At 37.9% G+C, this 20,098-nt stretch overlaps 1 pseudogene; it reads right to left on the bottom strand.

The window, feature by feature from the left end:
* Positions 1–20,098, bottom strand: part of LOC105808503 — a 119,953-nt pseudogene that overhangs the window by 5,279 nt on the left and 94,576 nt on the right.

Here is a 20,098-nt window from a genome sequence, read left to right as displayed (position 1 = left end):
GGCCCCAATGTCAGATTTTTAAAAAAATGTTGGTGACTTGTATTAATCCTATGAAATAGTGAAATTATTGAAAAAGGTGTGGTATATATCTTTCCCAATAAGTCTTAGTGACTTGTTTTTCAGTTGAGACATTATGTTGTCTACATATAAGAAAAATCAAAGAACGCTAGTTGGGTGATCTGTGCTTAGCTGCACGATACCATGCCACTCTTTGAGGTACAGTTTATTAACTTGTAGGTCTTCCATTCTGAAGTAATGGTCTCTATGTCCCATGACAAATCCTTAGGCTATTTCAAGCTTTTGTATTTTAAAAAAAGAATATGACCATTTTTAGCACAATCTGTCCTTCTCAGTTCTGTAAAAAACCTGGACTAAACTATGAAAACTTCTGAAAAAGGAACATGTTAACCAAAACTAACAGCAAGAGCTTCTATTTTTTTTTAAAGTGAAGTAGTCCTTTAAAGAAGGAGAGTTTGTTCTTTTTCATTCTAAAAACTCTTTTTAACTCCATGCTTGGAGTTCATGCTAAATACAACTTTATATGCATATGTAGCCAACTTTGGGGAGTGTGTGTGTGTGTGTGTGTGTGTGTGTGTGTGTGTGTATTCACAGGTATTATTTAAATAGATTAAGTGTTTTGGGACAGTTATTAATTAAAGTGCCCTGGGAAAATGAAAACTCACATCAGGGTTTTTTTCTTGAAACAGTCAACAAACTGATTTATTATGAAAATGGCTGCTTCTTTAAATTTTGGTTAAAGAAAAGGATTAAGAGTCATTAAATGCATTTCCATGACATTTACCCAGCAGAAGGCATAATAAAGTCTAAAGAAAACACCAGGTATTGAATGGATTCCCAAACCCACCAAACAAAAATAACTTTTTCAGGCACCTCCCATTTCACCATCTGAAATGCTGAAAGGTAAATGTGTACTGAGACAAAAGACAGGTGCCCTTTCATATTAAAATGACGTGTGAGCAATGCACATAAGAGGAATGTGCAGTTTGAAAAAGCCTGTGTTAAACAAAACACCCATGTTCTCATCAGCTTCCCTCTATTATTTTCTCAAGCAACTGAAAAGGAACACCTTTTGCAACAGGAAGAATAGGCATTTTCTTAGGTTCAGAAGTGCATTTCTGAAATGTGTCCCTGTTTAACTTTTACAAAGTTACAGGCCCCAGACACTGACAAATGAGCTTCATTACATTCAAGGCTCAACATATTTGCTGTGACAATCTGTTTCACTTGAGGAATGGTATTTGCATATGAGGAAAAAAAAAAAAAACAGAATCAAGATTCCTATCTTGTCTTTCTGGTTTTTGTTACATTAGTTCATAAAAGTTCACGGAATTTTAGATCTGAAAGAAAATTAGGTACTTTTAAGAGGAGGAAACAGCAACCTAAAGACTAAGAAAGACCTGAGATTATAAGGCCCCCTGACTTATCCATGGATAGACCAGGCTGCCTTCCCTGTTCATGGAATAAGGTAGCATAAAATTCCAAAGGCTTTGAAATCGGGTAAAATGCAGGGCCAAATACAGGCTCAGTTACCTATCTGAAATTGGATCCAAGGCTAAAGAGTTAAGCTTTCTGAAAGTTTCCCCATCTATAAAATGGGAACACTATAAATATCTATTTCTATAGCACTGTTGTGAAACTCAAAAATACACATACCACTGCCTGGCAAATGATAGCCACTCAATAGAGGATATTTAATTTCATAGTCATGAAATTTGAGATTTCTGTTTTTGAAAAGAAATGTAAAATAATATAAAGCTAAAAATAGATCCTGTTTGCTGTTTTTCAGGAATAAATTAAGGTTTTTGGGTAACTGAATGCTAATCCTGATCCTGATTTTCTTAATATCTTAAGGATAAAACTTTATAGGCCAAGCACACCAATCTATTTTATGTGTTTGATCCATTTGGTCTTGTCAATTCTATCAAGCAAGTAATCAATATGCTAGTCTCTGGCCAAGTGAATTAATTGACTGTATTTTTCCTTATGTATAAAAAAGACCAAGTGGGTTCCTTCTGTCTTCCCCATGCAATTCTATAATGGATACCTTTGATAAAAGTAGTGTTTGCTAAAGCATACAGTACTTTCTGTAAGAGCCTTATGGATATCAACTCATTTAAGTTGAACAACTTCCTAATGAAGTAGTTGCAATAATAACTCCACTTCACCCAGAGTCATCCAGGTAGTATGTGTTTTAACCACGACACATACTGCCTCTCAACATTTTAAATTACTGCTGTAATAAACCAGGATATGTGGTCAGAACTGGATAAGCAGCCTGAGAATGTGAATTACCACTCACAGGACGACAACGTTGTTAACACAGAGGCTGGCCTTCTCATGCAGACATCCAATAAAAACGAACTAAAATATCCTATAATAAAAGTGTACTTTACTGAGAGTAAAAAGTTCAAGGTCAAAAGACAATATTTTATTTGGCTGTTCTGAGTTTCTATTTCCATTTAGTGACAACATTTATTTTCCTAGGTGTCTGGTTACTTTTTCCTCAGTTTCTTTTGCAGAGACCTCTTCCTTTACCTGTCACATAAATGTTTCCCAACATTTTGACTTGAACTTCTCAGCTGCACATATTCCCCTTGGCTTCTATGGCTTTCACGGCAACTTATAAGGGAAAAGCATTAAGGATCTGCACCTAAGCACCAAGAGGGGTATAGGATGTTTGTTTCCAATTGGTGGTCTGAAAGCATCCTCCACGTGATGAAAACTTACTCAGTATTTACTACTTAAGCAAGACATGCTCCTCCTGTTTCGCTCTCTGACTGGAGAGATTTCTTGGACTCTTCCCTCTGTGTTATTCTCTACCTGCCCCACCCTGATAATTACACCTGCCAGTTCTGCCTTCCGAATATCTACCCAGCTGTCCTCCCAGTTTATTCTAATTATCTTTAGGTTCTTGCCACCTTTCACCAGTTCTGTTTTACATCATACCCTCTGCAATTTATTGTCTGCACCGTACTGAAAGAAAGACTCCTGAAAGACAATCTGATCATGTCACTCCTTGGCCCTGCAGTTCCCTGGGCACGCCTGCATGAAAACTCTCTGCACACTCCACTGCGACTAAAGGTTTTCCTGTCTGTCCCCACCCCACTGGGCAGTGCGGTGCTGAGAAAGGCTTTGAGCTTTCTTCATCACTGTATCCCTAGGGCCTAACACGGTGCTCTGTGCTAATAAATTATACTTGTTGATTCAATGAATAAAATGATTTTAATTCCAACACACTTCCCATTTCTTTAAAATCGAACATACGAGAGTCCACATAAGAGTAATCTATTTTGTGAGATAAAGAGTTTATTGCTTGAACACTATACATTCTACCATCTTTTCTGGTTTAAAGAGTTATAATGTATATTTTTGAGAAAGAAAATAAGTTTGGGAGGTTTCATTTAAAACTGGTGTCACAGGCCTAATCTGCAAATAAATATCTTATTTTAAACCTTTAAATTTAGTAACTTGATATGAGATTGAGCCTTGTATTTTGTCTCTCGAATGAGCATTAATTATTTTAATCTTTAAAATGATATATTTACTTTATAATTCTTCTCATTTTTAGTTAAGAGGATTTTTAAATGAATTATTTTGAATGCGAATAAACATTTTATATATTCTTTAATGGTGAATATATATTATATACCAAAATATAGTTCATTATCTTTAATAACTCCATTAAAATCATAAGTTTTATATTAGTAGACGCTAATTTTGCCCCTCAGGATAAGATGACCAACAGTCAAAATCCAGTTATTCTTAGATAAAACATGAGAAAGCACAGAGGTTGGTGACACAAAGCTGTGTTCACGGATGTATGGACAAAATAAAGCCAAAAGCAAAAGAAAGGAAATGGAGTTACAAAGACCCCACAAAGATCCCACGGCATTTTTAACTTTCCACCGTCACTGATGATGTACGCACTAACATAAATAGAATTAAGAAACCAAATTAATTAATTAATTAATTATTTAACTGAAGTCATAATTGATAGGCTGTCTCAGAAGTCTTTTCTAAATGTATGAACAAAGCTGGACTTGTTTTTAAAATAAATAAGGTACAACTTCTAAAACAAAATTTAATCCGCTATGTACAGAACGGCACCTAGATTCAGATCACTGTAAATCTCAGGTACAATGTATTTCTAAACAGTAACTGTCTATGATAGGTTAAAATAACTCTCTCCCCACTAACGACATTATGTGTGGCACTTTCCTAGCCTTTTGTTACCCATCTGGAGTTCTAGGTTTCCTCATTGAAGGTGGCACTAAAACATGCTTGTTTGCCTGGGCAGGTGATGCTCTGTGCTCCTCCGGTCAGATCAATTACCCCTTCAGTGGTGGATACATGTGGACAAGGCCGTTTCCCCCACCAGATTTAGGACTCCCTGCTGGATTCCTTTGTATAATACTATTCAAAGAGTTGTGTGCCGAACGAGTGCTTGAGGGATGCTTATTTCATCTTGTGTAATGATTAATGCTTCTGATCCATGTCTTCTCACTGGCTTCTGACAAATAAAATTTTAGTAGACTGGGGAGAGAGACCAGTTTACATTAATGAAAAACCTTAAAAATAGACCCTGAAAGCATCTTGCTATCTCATGACTTCACTGTCCCTGAATGGCCAGTGATAAATAGGCAGGTACTGCCAGGCGCACACTCACGGGAATGTGGCTCCAGCGCAGACGACACTGGCAGGTTATCAGCAAACTTGTCTGAGACCGGGTATGATGACGACTGCACAGGCTCTAGAGAAACCAGAGTTTTAATCCCAGCTCCTCTGCTTTTCCAGTACGTGCCCACAGACAGGTGCTCTGCCCTCGCTCCTTTCCAGCGATTTGCACATGCCATGAAAATACGTAAAGCACTGGCAGAGCTGAGCACAATGCCTGGGACCCTGCAGGTCCTCCAGAATTATCAGGTCCCTCCCGCCTGTGAGGTCCATGTCTGTTAATGACACACCTTACTCCAGCCACACACACGAGACATCCTCAAGTTCATCCTTTCCCCTGCCCTCATGTCCACTCAGGTGCCGTGCCCTCCTGTTTCTACTGCTTCATTGCTTCCCACGTACCCTTTGCTTTGGCCATCAAACTTGTGCAACAGGGAAATGTACTGAGTGCTCTAGGGCCACCGAGGATGGAACTTCTTCCTGCCTAGGACAGAAGGGTGGTCAGAGAGCTTAACAGACAAGGTGACAGTGAGGCAGTCTGGAAAAGAAACAGGAGCTTACCAAGTGACGAAGTAAGTAGAAAGGAGGCTACTAGGCAGGCCGTTTCAGGGAGGGAGAAGAATGTACGAATGAGCTCCACATGGCCAGGCACATGTGGAGATTCATTCATTTGTATGGCCAAGGAATAGGGCGAAATTGGGATGGGGAGAGCAAATGAGGTTTAACAGGTGAACAGCGGGTAGACAGGAAGGACCTTGCATGCCCAGCTTAGGAAGGTGTCCCCAAAGGCCCTGGCCATAGCAGACAGCGAAAACATTGTGTTTTCCTTTGTCATTTCACTAGTACCTTTGCATGCCTGGCCTTTGTTATGACTATTCATATGAGTTTTACCTAGTATACTTCCAGACAAATTCACCAAATTCACTGAAAATGGCATCTATGCCTTTTTCTGCCTTTAAAAGATATCTTCTAGGCCGGGCGCGGTGGCTCACGCCTGTAATCCTAGCTCTCTGGGAGGCTGAGGTGGGCGGATTGTTTGAGCTCAGGAGTTCGAAACCAGCCTGAGCAAGAGTGAGACCCCGTCTCTATTAAAAATAGAAAGAAATTAATCGGACAACTAAAAATACATAGAAAAAATTAGCCAGGCATGGTGGCGCATGCTTGTAGTCCCAGCTACTCGGGAGGCTGAGGCAGGAGGATCGCTTGAGCCCAGGAGTTTGAGGTTGCTGTGAGCTAGGCTGACGCCGCGGCACTCTAGCCGAGGCAACACAGTGAGACTTTGTCTCAAAAAAAAAAAAAATCTTCTATAATAGTGCCATACAGGAAATGCTAAAAAAAATCTGCACAGTTAAATTTGTCTGTAAATGGGCCCTTTCAAATGGAAGATTGCTAAGTATTTAAAATGTATTTATTAAAAGATTGTTTTATACTATCATTTTACTAAAATGATGATAAAAGGGCTTACTGAAAAAGAAGAAAACCTGAGATTCACACAAGTTAAGTAGCTTGCCTAAAATTCACCAACCAATTAGGGGCCAAAGACAGATTCAATCTTTTATCTCCTGACTTCAAATTTAGTGATATTTTTATTATATTTTCTTTACTTCTCAGCAGTTACCAATATATTAATAGTTCATTTTTGTGAGCTGTTTGATCTGGACTTACAAACAACTTCCTGGGAGAGGATTTTTCCCTGAAAAACATGTTTTCTCTTAAATGATTTGTTATCTTGACATCACTGAGCCCTAAGGTCTATTTAACAACAAATCTAGATGGGGGGTCTGAAATGAAGATTTATGTGGAATGAGTTATTTAATTAATGAATACAGATGTGAGATCAAGAACAGCAGCACCCCACTTATCTGACATTAAGATCTAGCAACCACAAGCACCTGTGAACAGGAGGCCACCAGGAGGCACGGCTGTCACAAAGCCCGTGATTTTCTTTGTAGCACTATCCTCAAACTACTTCAGAATCTCATCCAGTAAAAGAAGATGTCAAAGTAGAAGAAATACAGAAATAGCAGTGAGAAATGATGAGGCAAAAAAAAGAATACAAAATCTGCAGGCATCTAGGATTGCTGTGTGTGGAAGTGTGTGTGTATATGTGTCTATGGGTATTTCGAATACATAATCCATTGTAACTAATATAGAACAAATGTTACTTATAGCACTTGATATCAATTACAGAGGCTCCATTCATCAAGGAAAGAGTTATTTAATAATGTGTAGTTTCCTTCATTCGTAAAGGTAGGGAAGGACACACTTTGGAAACTATTACATCAGAATCACTTAATATTTTTTAAGCATCCATATGAGTTAACTTCCTTTATGGGCAAGATTCAGATATGAATAATTCATAAGCAATGTGACTGCCTTAAATTTACCAATTTTTAAGGTTAGAGGTATATAGTTTTCACATGAATTCAAATGAATATTATACAAGATTGGCTATTGAGCCTCATAGATTTATTAGAGAGCAATGTATCACTTTGGAATATAAAATATTACCAGGTTCATTTGAAATAGAATATTTTTATATGCTGCAATTACTCTTTTAGAAAATATGGTTTTAAATTTATCTTTATTTTGCCTTTTAAAAAAGACATCATTAAATTGTAATATTATGCAGAACACTGATAATCCTGTTTCATTTTAATGTCGTGTCATACACACCATGAGAGAGTTCTAGTTTCTTCTTTTTCAGCCCCTTCTAGACTAGATCCAACATCTGGTTCTACTGCACCATCTAGTGGCTGTAGGAATCACTGATAAACTGACTGTTGCTTGCACCGCATTTTAGAAATTACTAGAGCATTTAATTTTTAGAAAATAGTGAGAATTCTAAACACCAATACCAAATTCATAAAATTATTTTTTTCTAAAACTCAAATTTAAATAATTTAGTAAGCAATATAATTCTTAAAATGAAGGAATCCATAATACATATTTGTTATGTACAGCACAGATTTAAATGATTATATTAATTTAAATATACTGCATATTCACTTAAATTATATTATACACTACTTCATGTACAGAAGACCCACAATTTAGATTGATGAATAGAACAACAAACCTGCTAACAACAATGTGTATGTGATGTCTGAGATATATTTTTTCCTCCTTTTTGACATGCCTCAAACCAGCGGTCCCTAACCTTTTTGGCATCAGGGACTGGTTTCATGGGAGACAATTTTTCCAGGGGGGTGGGAGGGGCTGGTGGAGCTCAGGCGGTGATGTGAGCTATGGGAGCGGCTGCAGCGGCTGTAAATACAGATGAAGCTTCAGTTGCCTGCTGCTCACCCCCTGTTGTGTGGCCCAGTTCCTAAATTACGGAAGACAATTTTTCCACGGATGGTGGGGCAGAGCTCAGGCGGTGATGCACCGCCGGGTTCCTAACAAGTCACACACGGACGAGTACCAGGATTTGGGGACCGCAGCCTTAAAGGATTTAGCACAGGTAGGTGTTAGTAAAAGCATTTAAAAATACTTGGTCACATCTTTATGTTATTATCTACTCTGTACATTCATGAAAATATACATAATTACTTTTAAATTTAAAAAGGCATTTCTCAGCATTTTTTTCCTTGCTAATATCTAGAAAATGTTTCTTTTACATTCCTAAAAATATGTTTAAATTACTGCCTAAGTAGTAAATAAACAGATGACTGATCAGGTACTAATAAAGCACAAAAAGATTAAGCGTTAAAGGCAAAATCAATGTGACTTTCTCAAAGAGTTTTTCACTGATACTTGCTTCCCTCCCATAGCGTGCGTGGCTCTTATAAGTCATCTGGTATAATCCCAACTCCACATTAATTATTACTGGTCACACACAAGTAACTTACTCAACATGCCTGAAGCAAAAGTAAGGCTAAGAAGATATCTATTAAAAGCACGCAATCCAACCTGAAATCCTATAGAACTAGTGTTCATTTCATTTTGAACACTAAGTTATGAAATCTTGTATGTAATTATAAAGCAGAAGCCAGCATGGCATCACTTTGAACCAGTTAGAGCAAATCAACCAAACTTCGTTCATTCTTTCTTTTTAAAAATAATGCTATTTGACTGATAGTTCAGGAGACTATGTCTACACATAGTAACTATCTCTCTGCTAGGTGAGTGAATGATTAGACATATACTGGTTTGGGGTAGTAATTTCAAAGGACGTTTTGATGGAGCTGTGAGACAGAGAAATGTGGGCCGAGGGGAGGACAATTTGGTGGATTCCTGGCTGAATGGTGGTCTCTAGGATCATGTCTCAGGGCTTTTTCCTGGAACCTGCCCTATTCAATACCTGCATCAATTATCCGCCAGAAATGGAAATGCTGAAGGAGAGAGTGAAAATACTAAAAACAAGGTGGGTGGGAAGGAGTTTCAAATCATTTCAATTTATTAGAATAATGGGCCCAAATCGATAAAATGGATATAGAATAATTATTTTCTAAGTTTGAAAAAGTACATGCAACCCTCAGAAAAATGATTCTGTTCTGTATCTCCAGACTATGCCTAAACACTTTCAGTAATAGAGAACACACTACTCCCAAAGGAAGCCATCATTTAAGGGACAGCTCCAACTATATATATAACTTTGCATGCTTAGGTTTAAAAGAAATCAGTTATAGGTACAGGGGATAGACAAGATCTAGTTGTCAGTAGTTCTTGATTTAGATGATGTAACAGAGAGTCAACTGCTAAATGATTTAACATATTTGCCTATACAGGCACATCTCATTTTATTGAGCTGCACTTTATTGTACATTACAAATTGAAGGTTTGTGGTAACCCTGACTTAAGCAAGTCTATTGGCGCCATTTTTGCAACACCATGGGCTCACTTTGCATCTGGGTGTCACATTTTGGTTATTCTTGCAATATTTCAATTTTTGTCATCATTATTATATCTTTCATGGTGATACATAATCATTGACCTTTGATGTTACTACTATAATTGTTTTGGGGTTCCATGAACTGCACCCATAGAAGACAGACTTAATCGCTAAATGCTGTGGGCTGACTGCTCCACTGACCAGCCATTGGCCTCTCTCCCGCTCCTTCAGCCTCCCTATTCCCTGAGACACAATATTGAAATTAAGCCAATTAATAACCCTATAATGGCCACCAAATGTTCAAGTAAAAGGAAGAGTGTTGTACATCTCTCCCTTCAAATCAAAAACTAGAAATAATGAAGCTGAGTGAGAAACGCACATCGAAAGCTGAGATAGGCTGAAAGCTAGGCTTCTTGCGCCAAACAGTTAGCCACGTTGTAAATGTAAAAGTTGAAAAGTTTGCTCCACGTTGAAAAGTTCCTGGAGCAAATCAAAGTGTTACTCCTGTAAATACATGAATGATAAGAAAGTGAAACAGCCTAATTGCTGATAGGGAGAAGGTTTTAGTTGTCTGGATAGATCAAACCAGCCATGATATTCCCTCAGGCCAAAGTCTAATCCAGAGCAATCCTATGAAGCCTGAGAGAGGTGAAGGAGCTGCAGAGGAAAAGTCTGAAGTTAGAAGAGGTTGGTTTATGAGGTTTAAGGAAAGCAGCCATCTCCATAACATAGGAGTGCAAGGTGAAGCAGCAAGTGCTAACGTAGAAGCCGCAGCAAGTTATCTGGAAGATCTAGCTAAGATCGTTGACGGATGTGACTACACTGAACAGATTTTTAAATGTAGATGAAACAACCTCTTATTGGAAGAAGATGCCATCTAGGATTTTCATAGCTAGGAGAAGCTTCAAAGCTTCAAAGGACAGGCTGACTCTCTTGTTAGGGGATAATGTAGCTGGTGACTTGAAGTTGAAGCCAATGTTCATTTACCACACTGAAAATCCTAGTTCCTCTAAGAACTGTCCTAAATCTACTCTGCCTGTGGTCTACAAATGGTACAACAAAGCCTGGATGACAGCACATCTGTTTACAGCCTGCTTAACTGAGTATCTTAAGCCCACTTTTGAGACTTATTATTCAGAAAAAAGATTCCTTGCAAAATATTACTACTCACTGACAATGCACCTGGTCACCTGAGCGCTCTGACGGAGCTGTTCAAAAGGATTACCATTGTTTTCATGCCTGCTAACACAACATCCAATCTGTAGCCCATGAATCAAGGAGTCATTTCTACTTTTAAGTCTTATTATTGAAGAAATACATTTTGTAAGGCTATCGCTGCCATAGGTAGCGATTCCCTGATGGATCTGGGAAAAGTAAATTAAAAACATTCTGGAAAGGACTCACCATTGGATGCCATTAAGAATATTAATGATTTGTGGGAAAAGGTCAAAATATCACTAGTATCAGGAGTTTGGAAGAAGGTTCTTTACCCCTTCTGGATGACTTGGAGGGTTCCAGTCATCAGTGGAGGAAGGAACTGCAGATGTGGTGGAAAGTTCTAGTTCTAGCAAGTTCTCTAGTTCTAGCAAGAGAACTAGAATTAGAAGTGGAGCCTGAAGATGGGACTGAATTGCTACAATTTCAATTGTTCCAATTTTAAAACTTGAACAGAGAAAGAGTTGCTTCCTTTGGATGAGCAAAAAAAGTGGTTTCTTGAGATGGAATCTACTCTTGGTAAAGATACTGTAAACACTGTTGAAATGACAACAAAGGGTTTAGAATTATTAACATATAAACTTAATCGATAAAGCAATAGCAGGGTTTGAGAGGACTGACTCCAATTTTGAAGGAAGTCTACTGTGGGTAAAATGCTATCAAACATCACTTCATGCAACAGAGAAATCTTTTATGAAAGCAAGAGTCCATTGATATGCCAAATTTCACTGTTGTCTTATTTTAAGAAATTGTCACAGCCATCCCAACCTTCAGCAACCACCACCCTGATCAGTCAGCAGCCATCGACACTGAGGCAAGACCCTCCACCAGCAAAAAGATTATGATTCGCTGAAGGCTTAGATGATAGTTAGCATTTTTTAACAATTAAGTACTTTCTAAACTAAGGTATATACATTGTTTTTTTAGACATAATGCTATTGCACACTAAATAGACTAAATAGACTATACCTGTAGTTTAGTGTTAATATAAATTTTATGTGCATTGGGAAAATAAAAAAATTCATATGACTTACTTTATTGCGATATTCACTTTATCTGGCAGCCTGGAATTGAACCTGCAATTCCAGGCTCGTGTGTATTAAGAGAAGTCCATTCACAGGATCTCTTCCCTCAACTTGTGGTATGAAAACTTTAAAAGACACAGTGATCAGCTGGAGTGTATCTGGAAAGACATGGCTGAGAGAACTGGAGGTGTGTGATTTGGGGAAATGTAGATGCTAGTTGGTCCATGACAGTGCTGAGAGGAATATGAGAGCCAGTTGTGAAAAGGAGTGTGATCAACAGAGCCATCCCATTAAACTAAAATGCTCCAATACCCAAACAGTGCCAGAAGAGACAATTCAACACTGTAGGAGGTAAGGATGCTATCCTCAAATTTCACCCAACTTGTCTCGCAGAAGAATAAGCTGTCACTCAAAATGTTTAAGGAGAGGTAGGAAAACTGCTGCTGTGAAAACAATACTCAGCCAAAAGTCACTCTTGTGCAAAAACAATAATAAGAGTCACAACCACCAGGTTGTTGTGAGGATCAAATAAAAAAAAAATACATGTAAGTGTACAGAAAACTGCATAACAGTGACTCACTGCAAGAATGAGAGATGACATGCAGAGGGTTCCCCTGATCAGAAAACATACTGGACTCTGACATATAAAGTCCATTCTGAATCTTGGAGCCTATGATTTCATCTTATTCATAAGCCAAGCTAATTAATTCTGCTTCAGCATCAAGGTTTATATTGTTTTGAACTGTAATGCATAAATGATGTCTATGTCTCCTCTACTTTCATAGTATGTGTTAAAACCTGTAAGATGCAATCTTATGATGCCATGGAGTTAAACCCTTTAATAGTATCTGATTAAAAGTTTTCCTCTCTTTCACTGTTCATCACTTGGATAAAAGGGATAGAGGTGTCTGTGTGGAAATGAGGCTAATATATATTCCAGAAAGCTCAAGGAGAATAGGAGTAACTCAAAAATATGTGATGATTCACTGCAGAAAGGTCATTTATTTTTAACAGAAATGCTCCCATAAAAAGTCAGTAATATGGCCTAATCGCACTTCCTGCTATGATTTGTGCTGTCTCTTGACAGGACGGAATATGCTTATTCAACTTCTATGCCTTTACACTCATTCTTTGCCTTAAAAATAAAGAAATTCATTTTAAAATAGTGCCTAAGAAACAGATGCAAACTTCTCATGGGGAAGCTCAGAATCCTCGAAGATGGAAGGATCTGGGAATTAAGTAGAAAAGGGAAATGGATTGGGAGCAGAGAGGAAACATGGAAGAGGCAATTTGAAAAATGTGTTGACTTAACCATCCTAGAAATATTCAAAATATAACATGTTAAATGAGCAAAAGTAAACCCCAGATTCTCTAATGCTTTTCTGACTTAGGCAAGCATCCTACGCCATAACCTCATTGCAAAAAAAAAAAAAAAAAATGATGCCCAGCTTCAAAATTTAGAGTCATGACTCTGAAAAGCAGCTTTGGAAATAGTCTGTGACTTGTTTTCCGTGAAAGACAACACATTCCCCTAATATAATAACACGAGCTAAATAAATGGCAAAGAATGCCAATTTAAACAATTTTGCTACCTAAGCTGGGAAGCAGTTTCCATAGTGTGGTTATTTTCATGTTTGAGCTGGGAATCCGGTGCACTTAAGGTTTCCAGCTAGAGGCAGACACTGTCCAGGACAGACTTGGGGCTTGCTTGTTCTGTGGCAAGTTTTACCAGGAATGCGTGTGAGTGAATGAGTTCCCCTGTTCTAGCTGTGTCTCTGAGCTTCACACAGCCTAGTCACTTTTCCTGGAAGAGGTAGCGTAAGTGTGAGACCCTCTTCCCAAAAGAATACTTTTGTTTGGCTTCTTGTTTGATGTGCCATGTGGACATTTTAAAACCTGATAAACTACATAATGATTAAGTGGTGACGCTGATTATGAAAAAGACAACTAGATCACTGTGTCCCCACCATTTTAAAAGCCCTTAAGAAACATTTCATGCGTTTCTAAAGTTCACTAAGACTTAAGCCTTTTTCATATGAGAGAGAGAATACATTCTGCCTAGACGGAAGGAACGGAACTCAACGTGTCTGTACAATGGGTGAGTAGCCGCTGCGGCACGCTAACGGCTGGCGCTTCCTGGACTCCCTCTGACTTCCAGATGAGAGGCCCTGCTGGGCTGTACCTGTATGTGTCCTCCGATGAGCCTTCAGGTGAGAACTTTTTGTGTATACTTTGTTGCATCCCTCAAAATCACATCTGTGGATACGCCGTTTCCTGGAGTCTGGTGATTCAGACCGTCTCTGGCGTCTTGTGCTCTCAATACTAAATGGTGAAATAGAACTGGAAAAAGAAAAAGCAGAGTTATGTGGTGAGAGGCACAGCACTCCATTTTGGCTCCAGTGGCACCGGGACATAGTCACAGACTCTCACAGCTTCACGGACTCAAGGCCACTATGACCACATTTCCTGCTACCACTTTCTTGGATACATCTCATTTCTTAACCCCGAAAGGCAGGCAGCATGACTTATTTCTGGTGAAATTACTCCCAGGGAGAGAAAGACATGCTTAAAACAAAAACACTAAACAACAAAACACTAAGACTAAATGAAAGCAGCGGTAGGTGAGTAAATCCCCATTATCAGAAGAAACAATCCGGTAGTGGTAAATTAACACCTCAGTTTTGAACTTCTGAATATCCTTATGGAGAATATTTTAAGAAGCCCTGCTACAGACAAATGACAAAATGAATGTATTTAATAATTAAACAGCGCCGTCTGAGTTGTATATGACAACATATAAACTTGGGTAAAATCACAAGGTACATTTCAAAACAAGTGAGGTCAGGCTGAAAAAATGACATCAGTTCATCAATAACATGACTCATGACAAGCTATTTCTGCTTGGTGACATGTACCTGACATTTAACTTTTCTAGTTGGTGTTTTTTTGTGGTGAGGAATAACGTGCATTGTATTTAAAGATTAGCTGTAGCACCATTATGAAAAAAAAACTTTTAACTATGAAATTTGGCCCTGACTTGCATGTTGTTTAATTTTAATGCTCCAGTAGACAAACAGGATTAGTTTGCAATGTCAGGTAATTCATTAACATGTACTTTTTCAAACTTTAATCTTTTTTGATTGAGACAGAAACAAAGAATATGACTCATTTTCTTTTTAGTGATCCATGACGTTCTTTAAAATTACAGTGAAATATGATAAAAAAGTAATCATCCATATTTCTACTATAAAAAAATTAACTGTTAATATTGTGACATATTTTCTTCCAGCCTTTCCACGTTTTGATGTTTTTAAAAATTATTAATAAATCACCTCTTTAAAAAATTGAACATTACAGATGATAAATTCCCTCCTTGTTTTCCACCATCATCCTGGTCCTTTCTTCTCCTTCCAGGAAAAGCCTCTATCATCCGTTTTCTTTAGAGCCTTCTAATTCTCTTTAATTATGTTTACCTACACATAACTGCATTAATAGAAATTCATAGTTTTGTGTTTTTTAAGAGCCATACAAATAATATTATGCTATTCACATCATTCTATAAATTGTTCCATCCTGCCTTTTTTTCACTCAACATTAAACATCTGAGATTTATCCATGTTGATACAAACTCTGTAATACATTTATTTGAAGTGCTATATATTTCAACTTATTGATTCTAAGATCTATTTTTTTCCATATTTTAACATCTCTAAAATCAGAATGCTTCTTACAATTGATGGCTTACCATAGTTTAACTGGCATAATTTTTTTATTAGTGATACATAAAGAAATAGTGTGTTCTGGGAATAGATGACGTTTTATCTTAGATCGGGGTTAGTGAACTTTTTCTGTAAAGGGGTAGACAGCAAATATTTTATTTCAACTTTTGAGGGCCATCTAATTTTATGTTGTAATAATCAACTATGCAATATAGACTGAAAGCATCTATAGGTAACATACAAACAAATGAACATGGTTAATGTTCTAATAAAACTTTATTTACAAAAACAGTGGGCTACATTTGGTCCATGGGCTGTAGTTTGCTGATCTGAGTTATATGAAATATGGCAGGAGTTCAATGAATATTAATCCCAGAGTTTTAAAAATCTATTTCATAAGTGATTACACATATATACTACTTCTAATATTACAATTTTACATTGCTCTAGTGAACTTTTTTTGACTGTCTCCTGCACATATGCCTCTTAAGTTTTCAGTGTATCTTTTCCCTTTGACAAATAAATAGCCAGCCAAAGCTTTAGGCTAGGCAAGAATAAATATAAATGATGTTCATCTACCTGTGTCTTAAACAGTTTTATGAAAGATCTATATTAGTAGAATGAAAGAACATATGCTAGGTATGGCTAAGACATTTGTTCAGCTTTCTTATCAATCAATGTGGATTTGTGGTTTTCCACATAATTGACTCACTTGCAGGGATTGGAGCCTATTATGAAAGAGTGAAAATAGTGTGACTGACCTGCCCCATGTAAGAACAGCTTTAGTCACTCCTGACAAGCTATGTTTTTGTCACTGGGTGTAATTCCCACGAACAAATAAGACTGTGTGTGCTATCACAGGGCAACAGTAATTCATTTCTTGAATATGCAGTCATGAAAATAAATATGGATCTTGGCACTGAGGACTTCAAAAAAGGACTTCATTCATTGTGCTGCACAATGTTTGATACCTTTTTTTTTTTTTTTTTTGAGATAGAGTCTTGCTTTGTTGCCCTGGCTAGGGTATAGTGGCGTCATTATAGCACACTGCAACCTCAAACTCCTGGGCTCAAGTGATCCTCCTGCCTTAGCCTGTAGCTGGGACTACAGGTGTGCCACAACAACCAGCTAATTTTTCTATTTTTAGTAGAGATGGGGTGTCTCCCCTCTTGCTCAGGTTGGTCTTGAACTCCTGAGCTCAAGCAATCCTCCTGCCTCGGCCTCCCAGAGTGCTAGGATTACAGGTGTCAGCCACTGCACCTGGCCCAATGTTTGACATCTTTTAAAATTGAGAAAATGATATATTACATTTCCTTCAAATTAGAACTTAAAGTCTATAATAAGAACACTTTGTTCTGTACAATTCTTTCTATACACTAATATGTAGAAGTCTAAATGTAACTACGCATAGACATACACATACAGTTTTCTTCTGATTTTAGTTATTAATATTTATCTTGCTAGCTATTTGTATATACTGAGAAAAGTAAAAAATAAATCTGAAATCAAAACCAAATAACTACTGAACAGTCCATAATGAAGTAATGCTGCAACACAGCCCATCCATGACTTAACTACATGGTAGGCATAGAAACAAAAGCAAAGGCTACGGAAGGGCATGAAACTGCCTCACTGAGAGTTTTGAATTTACACCAACATGAAGACTGGTTAGGTGGATGGTCTTAATGCTGTCAGACCTCATACCTTGGTTTTCCTCATTCTAAAGTGAAATGTTTTAGAATATTATTAAGAATAACCTCCTAAACATATCTGTACAATAAATGGAAAAATAATTTTTAAAAGAAGGTATGGACAATGAATGGCTGTATCCACTAAAGCTGGCTTTGACATGACATTCAATGGGTAAATGTTCTTTGATTCCCCTTTCTAAATGGCAGAGGCGTCCTCAGAAGGTGTCAAAGAACCCTTGGGTAAATTGCACCTTTTCAGACTACTTATTTGCTCTCTTTGTGGAAAGGCAGGAAGGTAAGTGCGGTGCTGAGGAAAAAATGAACCAGAAGTACATAAAAACTTAAAGAACGTAGGAAGATGAGGAGGATGATCCAAGTCCAAGGAGGACTGCTGTTGTACCAGGGCCCGTGGCATAATTCTACAGTTGGCGGGTACTGTAGGTGCACGACAACATGGACTGGGGGTTCGACTGACCCAAGTCCATGGTTGGAAAGGTAACAGTCAAGGCACTGGAACCAAGGAACATGGTTCCTTGTATTTCTAGAACCTAGGACATGGTGGGCATTTAAGAAATGTTTGCTAAATAGTATGAATGAATGTACCAAGCCAGATAGTCGTAATTTTTAATTTCATATAATCAATCAATTAATTATTCTTAATTGGTTAATTAATACTAGGATCCTTTGATTGCAAGTCTTCAGATAATGGGCACTCAATTCCTTACTCCTATACCATTTCCCCAAGTTTCGTATTTACAATGCTGCACAAAGTGGTACTGACTGTCAGGGAATCTGGGTAACCACTTAAACACATGCATGTAAGTGCCTCAGGTCTTCCCCTAAGTTCGAGGGCAGGACATTCTACAGCATTGCTTACAATTAAAATTCTCAGTGGCAGGCTACCAATATCTGCGCAGGTTGCTGGTGAAAGAAAGAACATGAATTTTCCCTTTGCTCCCAGCAAGCATCCAGAAAAGCCGCAAAAGGTGAAGGAACAAGCCCTACTGTGGGTGATGTTATCCTGTCCCGTCTCACTCTGGGGCTGCCATAAGAAAGAGTGTTTGGTAACAGAGCAGAAGTTATTACACTATGGGAATTTCTACTCTGCCCTTCCTGATGCTTTCTGAGCAATACGCCCTTTGTTCAGGAGGCAGGCACTTGAGGTATCCTCAAAGGCATGAAACCTGACTTCTGTGCTTCAAAAATTGGCCCTGTTCTAAAGAATAGAAATGTGCCAGTAACTACTGCATATGCCAGTCTGGTATTCTTCCAGTAAACCTTAGTAATAGGCTTAGTACAATGAAAATGGCTGAGCTAGACTAGCTGTTACTGCGTTCCCAAATTCTGTACTAAATACATCTGTACAGTTCAAAAGAACAATAACTAAAGGCTCACTCCTTTCCCCGGAAGGTTGGGCCGTTTACAGTAGTGAATGAACGCCTGAGGGGGCCTCACAGGTACCGCGTTGTAATAATTAGATCTAGAGAGAACAAATGAGTGAATCATGACTTCAGTTGCACAACAGTCCCACTTGGCATGGCAAGTTAAATTGGAATTAAACCCAGAGAGGCTCAAAAGTCACATCCAGGAACAGCTCTATTTAAATAGAAGGCACTGCGCGGCTGTCATGAAAGAAATTAGGGTTAAGTGTAATCAGCAGGTAATAAAAGACCATTTGTCATGTGTGACCTTAGTGTGATGAGATGCCCTTTGCTGAAATTGGAGTTTTTATAGGAGTTTAAAAAGATAAAAAGGCCAGGACATTCTTTCAAAGCTGAAAAGAGGACACATAATACCTCAAATTTAAAACAAGAGAAGAAAACACTGGAATTGTGGGAGCTTTAGTACATTCAAACACACAATCTCAACAGAACTTCAAGGAGCATGGGCTGAGGATAATGACTACTGACATTTACAGAATCCTTACTATGTGTCAGGCACTGACCTAAATGCTTTAAGCTTCAAAGCAACTCTCTGAGGTTGATACTATTAGAATCTCCATTCTATAGATAAGGAAACTGAGGCACAAGAGAGGCTAAGGCCAAAGCCAAGACAAAGTCAACAGCTATGACAGAATTTGGACCCAAGTCACAGACGAAGATATAGGTATTATAAACCAGCATATGATAAAATAGGAAAAAGCAACAAAATAATCTGTATCATTTAAAATTCCACTCCATCTCAATTGTATAAAACACAGCACATAAACATTCTAAAATGTAGCCTGCTATAATAAGGCACACACTTTTCTCTTGAGAACTTCAAACTGTTTTATCAATACAGTCAGAGAGGCACTCAGTATACTTACTTATTATTAATCTACTTAACAAAATATTTTCTCAAAGATGTTGTAAACTATATATTTATTTCCAGGAAAATGTTTTTTAAAGGCTGAGTTTGGCAGTGGTGCACAATAATGTCTTCCTTGCCCATCAATGCCACAGAATTAGTTCCTTACCCGCCGTTCCACTTTATTTACAATCGTACCAAAAAGCGTTTTGAGTTGGCTGCAGAATAGAGTTACCTAAAGGGAAGCGGGAGCATTCAGTTTTAAAAAGTATGCTTTGTACTGTTTTGGAAGTTTAACAGTATTTTGAATAAAACATTAAATATCACCTAAAGGAATTCTGAATTAGCTATGGCCATAGAATACATGTAAGGAGAACAACTTCCATGTTAGTAAATCAAACACCATTTTGGGAATGAATTACACCAAATAAGAGTTGATGAGACTTAACCAAGATTCAACTAACTAGGATTTAAATCTCAGTAAAAAACATTCTTTTCATATGAACAAGCCAGACATCTGCACTATTTTGTAGGCTTTCTCCTAGCCAGCAGATGGCCTCAGAAGCAGGAATCTTTGTATTTCTCTTCCACACTACAACAGACAGCTCCTATCAAACCATGTCGATGTCT

This window comes from Propithecus coquereli, unplaced genomic scaffold (genome assembly GCF_000956105.1).
Source record: "Propithecus coquereli isolate 6110/MARCELLA unplaced genomic scaffold, Pcoq_1.0 Scaffold176, whole genome shotgun sequence".
Lineage (NCBI taxonomy): Eukaryota > Metazoa > Chordata > Mammalia > Primates > Indriidae > Propithecus > Propithecus coquereli.
The sequence above is the reverse complement of the archived record's forward strand: the minus strand, read 5'-3'. Positions and strand labels throughout refer to the sequence as shown.